This window comes from Cyprinodon variegatus, unplaced genomic scaffold (assembly GCF_000732505.1).
Source record: "Cyprinodon variegatus isolate N-32 unplaced genomic scaffold, C_variegatus-1.0 Scaffold611, whole genome shotgun sequence".
Lineage (NCBI taxonomy): Eukaryota > Metazoa > Chordata > Actinopteri > Cyprinodontiformes > Cyprinodontidae > Cyprinodon > Cyprinodon variegatus.
Genome location: NW_015151064.1, coordinates 36,770 through 45,119, shown reverse-complemented (window position 1 = coordinate 45,119; position 8,350 = coordinate 36,770).

Genomic DNA, 8,350 nt, shown 5'->3' with positions numbered 1-8,350 from the left:
GGAAATCGGGTTAATGGAAAAAGGAAATTGAAAAGTGGTTAAATTAAAAGATAGATTAATGAAAAATGGGTAAATGGATAAATGACAAATAGATAAATGAAAAAGAGAAATTGATAATATGAAAAATAAATAAATTAAAAATTGGTTTAATGAAAAAGCTAAATTATTTATTTAACAAATTTTTTATTTATTTCACTCATTTTCTTCATTTTTTGATTTATTTTACTCATTTTATATTAATTTCACCCATTTATTTATTTATTTAATTTTGGCTGAAATGGCTCTCCATATATTTATACCCGAGAACTGTTCTGCTTAAGTTGGTGTTGCTTTTTTAATGGATGCGTGCGGAGGGTCTTCAACTGACCTGACAAGGAGAGGAGGAGGATGTGGAATCTTTGCTTATGCAGAACTCCGCCTAAATAGTTCTGACTCTGTTTCTGTGCCAAGATTCTTTCCCTTTCCCTCAGATTCCTCTGCCTGCCTCTGATCCATCAGCTCCGACCCTTTTTCTAGAGAGAGAAAAAGAGTTCTCCGTCTCTCCTGGAAAACCAAGACAGAAGATCCTCAAGTGCATTTCTTTGTTCGCTTGTCTTATTCGAGTGTCACTAAACATATTCTATGAGTCATCCAACTCCGCAGTGATGTCACTGTAATGATGTCACTCTGAGATTTGCAGCAGACTGCACAATCTCTTCCTCTACTCAAGGATCTTGTGGTATGTGTTCTTTTTTTGTTGTTGTTGTCTGGTTGAACAAATAAAATCGAGAATCAATCCATCCACTAACCTGATCTCTCCTTCCCATAAATATTTTTATCATTCCCATTGTGTCCTGCTAAAGTCTTGGCGTCTGCTTGGCACTTTACAGAGCATCCAGTACTACAAAGTCTTGCAAAGTTGCTACTGTGTTAGTATGTTGAAACAAAACCTGTCTCCACTTGATGACTGCAAGTTCCAAGCTCTTACACTAGACTGAGAACATATAATCTAATTTTGCGATGACAAAAAAAAAAAAAAAAATCAGTGAAACCAAGATAGCTGACTCAGAAAAAAGAGGAGTAGAGTAACCACGATTCCTACAAAATAACATATTGAAACTGTAAAAATAAAATACAACTTTATCTATGCAACTACTTTGTTAGTATATATTTATATATATATATATATAAAATATAAAATATATATAAAATTTATATATATATCTATAAAATAAAATAATATATAATATAAAATGCATAATGCACACTCGAGTGGTTAGACTAAAGATTTTTTTTTTCAAACCTTGTTTCAGATTCTGTTGGGATCTGGAGATCTGCCACCTTTCTCCAGCAGAGGGCGCCCCGGGTCTCCTGAGCTGAGGCCACCATCACACCTGCGGCTGATCAGCTCATCAAGGAGACCAGCTTATAAGCAGCGGCTGAACTTCCCTTCGGTGCCAGAGTGTTAGACCAGTCACGGTTAGCAAACCTTAGCCAACCAACCTGTCAGATCCTCTGACTCTCCTGAAACCCTGAACCTGATCCTAATCAGTTCTTGTCCTCTCTTTCTCCTAGGAAGACCTGATTGTAACCTGGAGCTCTGGAAGAGCTCATTGTCAGAAAACCTGCCTGCCTGCTCTCAGAAGCCAAACCTGAGAATCAAACTGTCTGAACCAGCCTGCCTGTTCTCAAGGAGAGAACTTGGAGAAACTCAAGGACTGGACACCAACAAGTCAGAAGTCAAGCCCTGCCGCTGCCTAGCCCTCTGCCACCCCTCTGTCTCTGGACCCTTCTGGTTCCCTCCCTCTGACGCTCAGCTAGAACCACAGATCAGTGAATCCTGTGTGACCCACTCCGTATCTGTTTCCAGAATCTGATCTTAGCCCTGTGTTTGTGAATAAACTGTTTAACCTTCCAACAGACTCCTTTGTGTTCTGCATTTGGGCTGGAAACAACCACCCATCATGACAGATTCCTAATGATGTGTAAAACACAGTAAAAATATCCTGACTGAGTTTATCATTATTCATGCATGAGAGGGCTAAGTTACTCCCCTCCTATAGAAGTTTGGCATGAATGCACATTTATATAGGAAGAATCCAGTAGAAAAAGATACTATAACATGCATTGAGTTTGTAGAATCTCAAACCTTCCATATCCCAGTCTGGGATGCACAAATGTGTTTTAGAATGTAACAACAGGCTCATGACATTTGAATCCCTGTGGGGAGTGAGGATGGTTTGATGTGTCCAGCTTTTTAGCTTTTCCTTTTTACTGCCATTTACTTGACACAGTTTGTGAATACATTTTCATTTTTACAATTTCTATTTGAAGATTAATGTCTCCAACTGTGAAAGAGAAGAAAGATTACCTCGTAGTTTGATGTTAAAAGAAAGTTCTTGAATTGATCACCCAAATACAATAAACACAACATTCTTATTCTCAAGGCATCCATATATCCCCAAGTGGTATCTGTCTGTTGCTGAGGACAGCTGAGTACATGCAAACTGAGATAGGAAACCACACAGACAGGCTCACTGTGCAAAATACCTATGGGGGAGATGAGATCTAACAAGGCATGTAATCTGAAGATTTACACCAGAGGAATATACACTTTTCCATCAATCTGTTGCTCAATGCCTCGCTTATCGCTGTTCTTCTGTTGTCCATTACTCCCCGCTTCTGCCTCACTTCCTGGCAAAAGCGAATATTCTCTCTTGCTAAAGTAAACATCACCAAATGGAAATAGACTTATTCTGAATGTGCATCAAAGTTATGCACACTGTAAGCCATCAACGTCTCTGTGTGTGTGTGTGTGTGTGTGTGTGTGGAGTGGTGGGAGAGCATTTTTTTTATATTTGTACTTCATCCAAAAGATGGACCTCTCCCTGGGTTGCCTTCTAAAAACAGCAATATCTGTCTCTTCCACACACAAATATACACAAACCCTTTTACACACTTCAGTGGAGTAAAAAGGGTTTGGCTTTTCCCCCAGGGTCCACTGGGGGAAAAGCCAATTGTTCCATCATAGTATTGCTCCAATGTAAAAAATGTATGATGCGAAATGATAGAGCAAAGCAAACATCTAAAATATAGGGTATTATTCAATTTTAGAAGCATTCAGTAAATTCAACAAACTTTAAAATACTTGACTGTTGCAAAACAGTTCATACTCCCTGGATATTTCTGGATATTTCTGGGTTTGTTTTGTAATTTTTAAGGGCAAAACCGAAGGATTTTTTTGTGTTAGACTAACACGGAATATTTCAAAATTGTGAAGTAGAATAGTAAAGGACACCGATGCTTTCCAACATACCATTTTTTGCTGAGGCCTGTTGAGCTAACACTTTGTAGAACCATCTGTTATTACAGTTAAGGTTTGAAAGCTTATGGACTATGTGCTTTTCGTACCTCAAGACTGAAACCTTTGTACATTACTATTTGCCAAACAATTCACAAAAGAAAAAAAATAGATAGAAAGCATCTGTGAAAATTAGATTTTATGTCTTACCACAGATTCTCAGGTAGATTTAGGTCTAAACTTTGACTGAGCTATTTTAACACACCAACCCCTCAAGCCCAAGAATACACTTACAGGTATGAGCCTCTAAGGGCGAACGCTCTTCTTTTTTTCCCCCCTTTTTTTTTTACACCTTAAGCATAAGGTTAAAAATTAACTTTTTTTTTTTTTAATCCTTTTTAAAAAGAGGCCTTAAATTTTCTAAAAACACCAATTGTTTTTTTTTTTTTCCATATATATGGGGAAAAAAATGGTTTAAACACAGAAGAAAATTCTGACTCTTTCATCACTGCGCGGACATGCTTTGCAGTTTTCTATCTTTACTGGATGAAGTTATAATTAAGACTGGACATTCGGGTATTGTTAAGAGGTTGTATTGTTTGAATTACTACCAGTACATGTACCGCATACATGGCTGCACCAGTAGGATCAGGCAGGTGTTGCAGTGGAAGTTAGTAAATAAGAAATCTTGCTGTACAGCCTCAACTAAAGAAACATTTTGTGCTCAGATCTAAACATTTCATACAAGCAGAAATTTAAAAATGCTATCAATTATGATAGGAGCAGTTATAGAAAGCCAACACTGTGACATATCCAAAACATTTAAAAATTAAACAGTGGCAAGATTTCTGTTTGTCAATGTAAAAAATTCAATGTCACTTCTGATGCAAGCATTACATAAATTAATATCCTAAACAAATAAATATATATATTTTTTATTATAACTTTAAAAAATATTTTGTCCTGCTTCCAGTAAAGGTTACCTAAAAATGTAGTTTTTAAGGCATGAAGAAGATTGATTAATCTAGACTTATATATAAAATATTCAGTTGTGCTTCAAACTTTATATACCCTCCCAATAAACTAACTGATACATATTTATTCAAATAACACAAAACTGAAAAAGCAGTAATAAATGGCAATGTGCTAAATTATATTTAAGTCAAATTAAATATAATTTTTTTTGTTTAAGGTCATATACTCATATTTTGTCCTGGGCCCAGGCAAGGCCTGTTTATAAGATTAAGATTGACTAAATATAAAACATTTCAGTCGACAAGGTAATAGAAGAATTGCTAACCTTTATAGGAAATATGTGCAGATGATAATTATTTTATAATAGGGAAAATAAAGTATCTGGCCCATTCAGTTTTTCTTTTCTCACATGTTTTTTTCCTGATTAAAGGTATAGTGGAGGATTTCTGCAATTGTTTTGAAAAGACCCGCCTCCCATGCACATGCACACCCCTGAGCCCGCTCCTGAGAGGGAATGCTTATTAGACGCGTGCGAGAGCATGCCTGGGCCCATTTCTCGATGGCATGCTCTGTTTAAAAGTTGCTTTTTGCATCGCTCATACAAGCTTACTTTCCAAATGAAAATTTGCGATTTTTCCACTATTTCAGACTCACCGCTGGTAAGTGAAGATGGGTACCAGCATGAAGGACGGCTTTACATAAACATATCACCAGAATGATTGACAATTAGGAGGACCAGTTATTTTGATGATCCACCTGGAAAAAGAACATCTTCCACTATACCTTTAACTTGGGCGAAAAGGGTAGGTTACTACTGACTTTAACTAGCGTTTCTGAAATGACCAGCTTCAGTCCATGTCAGAAGTTTGAAATATTTTCTAAGTTAATATTAATTTATAGAAGGCTGAACAGCTAAACTATTGCAGTGGGTCAAAATATGTTCACATCCAGGGCCTGAAGTTAACTTTTTTGGCCAACAAAATTTTTTTACTTGCCAAAATTGGGTTACACCTCAAATAAAGGTGAACGAGTCAAAAAAAATGCTTAAAAATGGTTGCTGAACTGGTATGGAATACCAATTAGTGTTTTTGGGCTCATGACCAATGTCATGTCATTTATGACTATACATAATAAAAACTGGTGTGACTAACATTTAGAAAAGAAAATTTTAGAAATACAAACAAATAAAAACAGCCATATCATTGATGATCTCATTTATTTAGTTATCACCCATCTGCAATTCTAATTAACTGTATAACTCATTCTTTGTGACTGCATCCAGATTCCACTCTCTTTTTTTGTATTTCCACATTATATTATTATATAAAATGTGTTTTACTTTGTACATATTATAAATTTATTTTTAAGACAAAAATTATATTTCGATTGAATAACATTTAGATGTTGAGGATCAAATGTCAGTGACATAAGCGGCAGCGACTCACACAATGTCACATCCCTGCAACAGTCTACTTAAGCAGCCGACTCCATTCAACTGCCTCTTTATCTGTGGCTCTCAGGCCTCAAAAGGGGAGACATATGCCGGCTTTCAACTGAAGCTTTGTACATGGCCTCCAGATCCCTTCTGGAAGAAAAAAAAGTCTGTGATGCTGGCCGAATCAGACTACATCTTGCTACAATTGAGAAGGACCTTAATGTAGTGACTGTCTTCTCCTGCGTTTCAAACCAAGTTGAATGCAGTGTTCTTTTAATCCCCTAATGAAGCAGATGAGAAACTCTCCTGTTAGGTCAACCCACAGAACAGCTTTTCAAATTCCTGTTCTGCCGAGGAGCCACAAACGTTGCTGCCTTGAACTGAGAAACTGCCGGACTGTGACCCATTGTGTTGGCTGCTGTTCTGAGCTGTGCCGCCACCATCTGAGCCGCTGTTACAAGCTACCTGCCACCTTATGGGGAACCCCTGGGTAAGTTTAATTCTACAGTTTGCACCAGAATAAATAAAGTCTCTTTGAGAGCCACCTGTTGGAGGAGCAGACTGTGTTCCTCAGTTGAATCGAGACAGACTTCTTCAGATTGAACGGAAACAACCAAACTGAGTCGGAAGCTCAGTTTACATGGGCTGTCTGGGACATTGAGACATTCAAACGTATTGTGACTCAAAAACGAGGGTTAAATTTGTGGCAGAATCCATAATCAGAAATCGCTTCTACAAGTTGAGAAATTTCTTTAAGATCCTCAATGACCTTAATGTGTCAGACGAAGATAAGAGAAGTAATCTCCTGTGGAGATTTAAGACCCTCTTGACAAAAATAAGGCAAGGATGTCTGAGTCAGTCTAGAACGGGGAAATTATTCATCAATAAGCAAAGGGTTCTATTTACTGGTCGGTGCCCGGTGTGCCAGTACACACCAGGCAAACCATACCCAACTGGAACTAAGGTCTTTGTCTTGGCTGCACCCACTGGCCTAGTCTTAGACTTTGTGGTCTATTAAGGTAATATGACCTTCAGAATTACAGGAGGAAAAGGTGTTGTGAGTAAGCTGTTCTTCATTTGGCAGTCTGTTCCCCATGGAACCCCCCTGTTGTTTGACAAGTTCTTTACAACAGTAAACCTCCTCGACACCCTCATGACAAAAGGGCTTGACAGGACTGGGACCATAATTTATAGTAGGGTTCCAAAGGAATGCAAGATCATAAGGGACAAGGATTTTGTTCCCAGAGGAAAAAAGCATTTGTCCAGATGTCAGTGCTACTGGAAGTTACTCATTACAAAAAAAACATGGATGATGGGGACTTGGTTGATCGAATTGTTGAGTTGGCATCTCGTATTCAGAAATGGACATTGTGTGCAAGTTCCAACTATTTTGATTTGGTGATCACCAATTCATGACTTCAGTGTAAGAGTCACTGGCATTTTCTGGAGAAGAAACCACTGAAGTTCCTTGACTTCAAACTACTCCTTGGTGAAGAGATGATTACTCGGGACCAAACTGGAATCGCAAATGATAGCGAAGATGACAAGAATAGAATTCAACTTTATTTTCATAACATTGTAACAATTACAAAGCAACAAAATTCACTCTCTGCATTTAACCCATCCCTTTTGGGAGCAGTGGGCTGCTAAACTGGAAATTACTTTTCAAGTATGATACTAAATAAGCTCACAAAAACTAAACTAAAATAATAATGGGAAGTTATGTTGATATTAAGCTCACTGCTGTGCTTAAGTTTCAAAATTGGTCTTCCTGAGTAACTCATTGCCATCAAGTCTCAATTAAAAAAAAATGTGTTCAGCCTTCTAATTGCCTTAAAGAGATAGCAGAATTGTTAAAAAAAATATAACATCAACATTATTTTTTTTCTTGGTAGTCAAGAGTATATCATAGTTTCTAAGCGTTTTACGGTCACTAAGACAAAAATATGATTAAATAATGATTTAACTACTACATGCATATGAATGTTTTATGAAATATAGTCATTATTGTCCAACCTCAAAGAAAGCACTTTTGCCACCTTTCTCATCTGAGTTTCCTAATTTCATGATGTTGTCTTTTTACACCTCTCCTAAAGGCAAAACAAAGTCAGAAACCTCTCACAGCCCAAAACAAATAACATCCATTAGTTAGACTTTAAATTGAAAGAAGATAGGTTTCTGCCCTGTGCAGTTTAGTTGGTAAAACAGTGACTTCTTCTTGGCTTTGAGTCAGGATCTTTGACTTCTGTCTCACATCTCCTCTCTCTGATAGGAGAAAAGTTGCCATTTGTTTACAGTGCCGGCACATTGTGGTTAGGGTAGGTCCTTTCTGGAGGGAGTCTTTTCATCTAAATATGCTCCAACTGTTCATCGGTACAGGTCAGGGGCTGCTGCTCTGACAAAAAAACAAACAAAAAAAACTCTTTTTAGGATTATTTAGAGATGAATTAATCAAGGGAAATACCACTTTGTGCATGGTTTTAATGTATACCAGGGCTCGATGTTAACCATTGCCCGATCGCCTGGGGCAAGTAGTTTTTATTGTTGGGAGAGTACAAATTTCATTGCATTTGCCCACCGGGCAAATGCAATGAATATTAGGAACTGTTAGGAATATTAGGAACTATATTTATCAAACATTACACTGGGCAAGTAAAAAT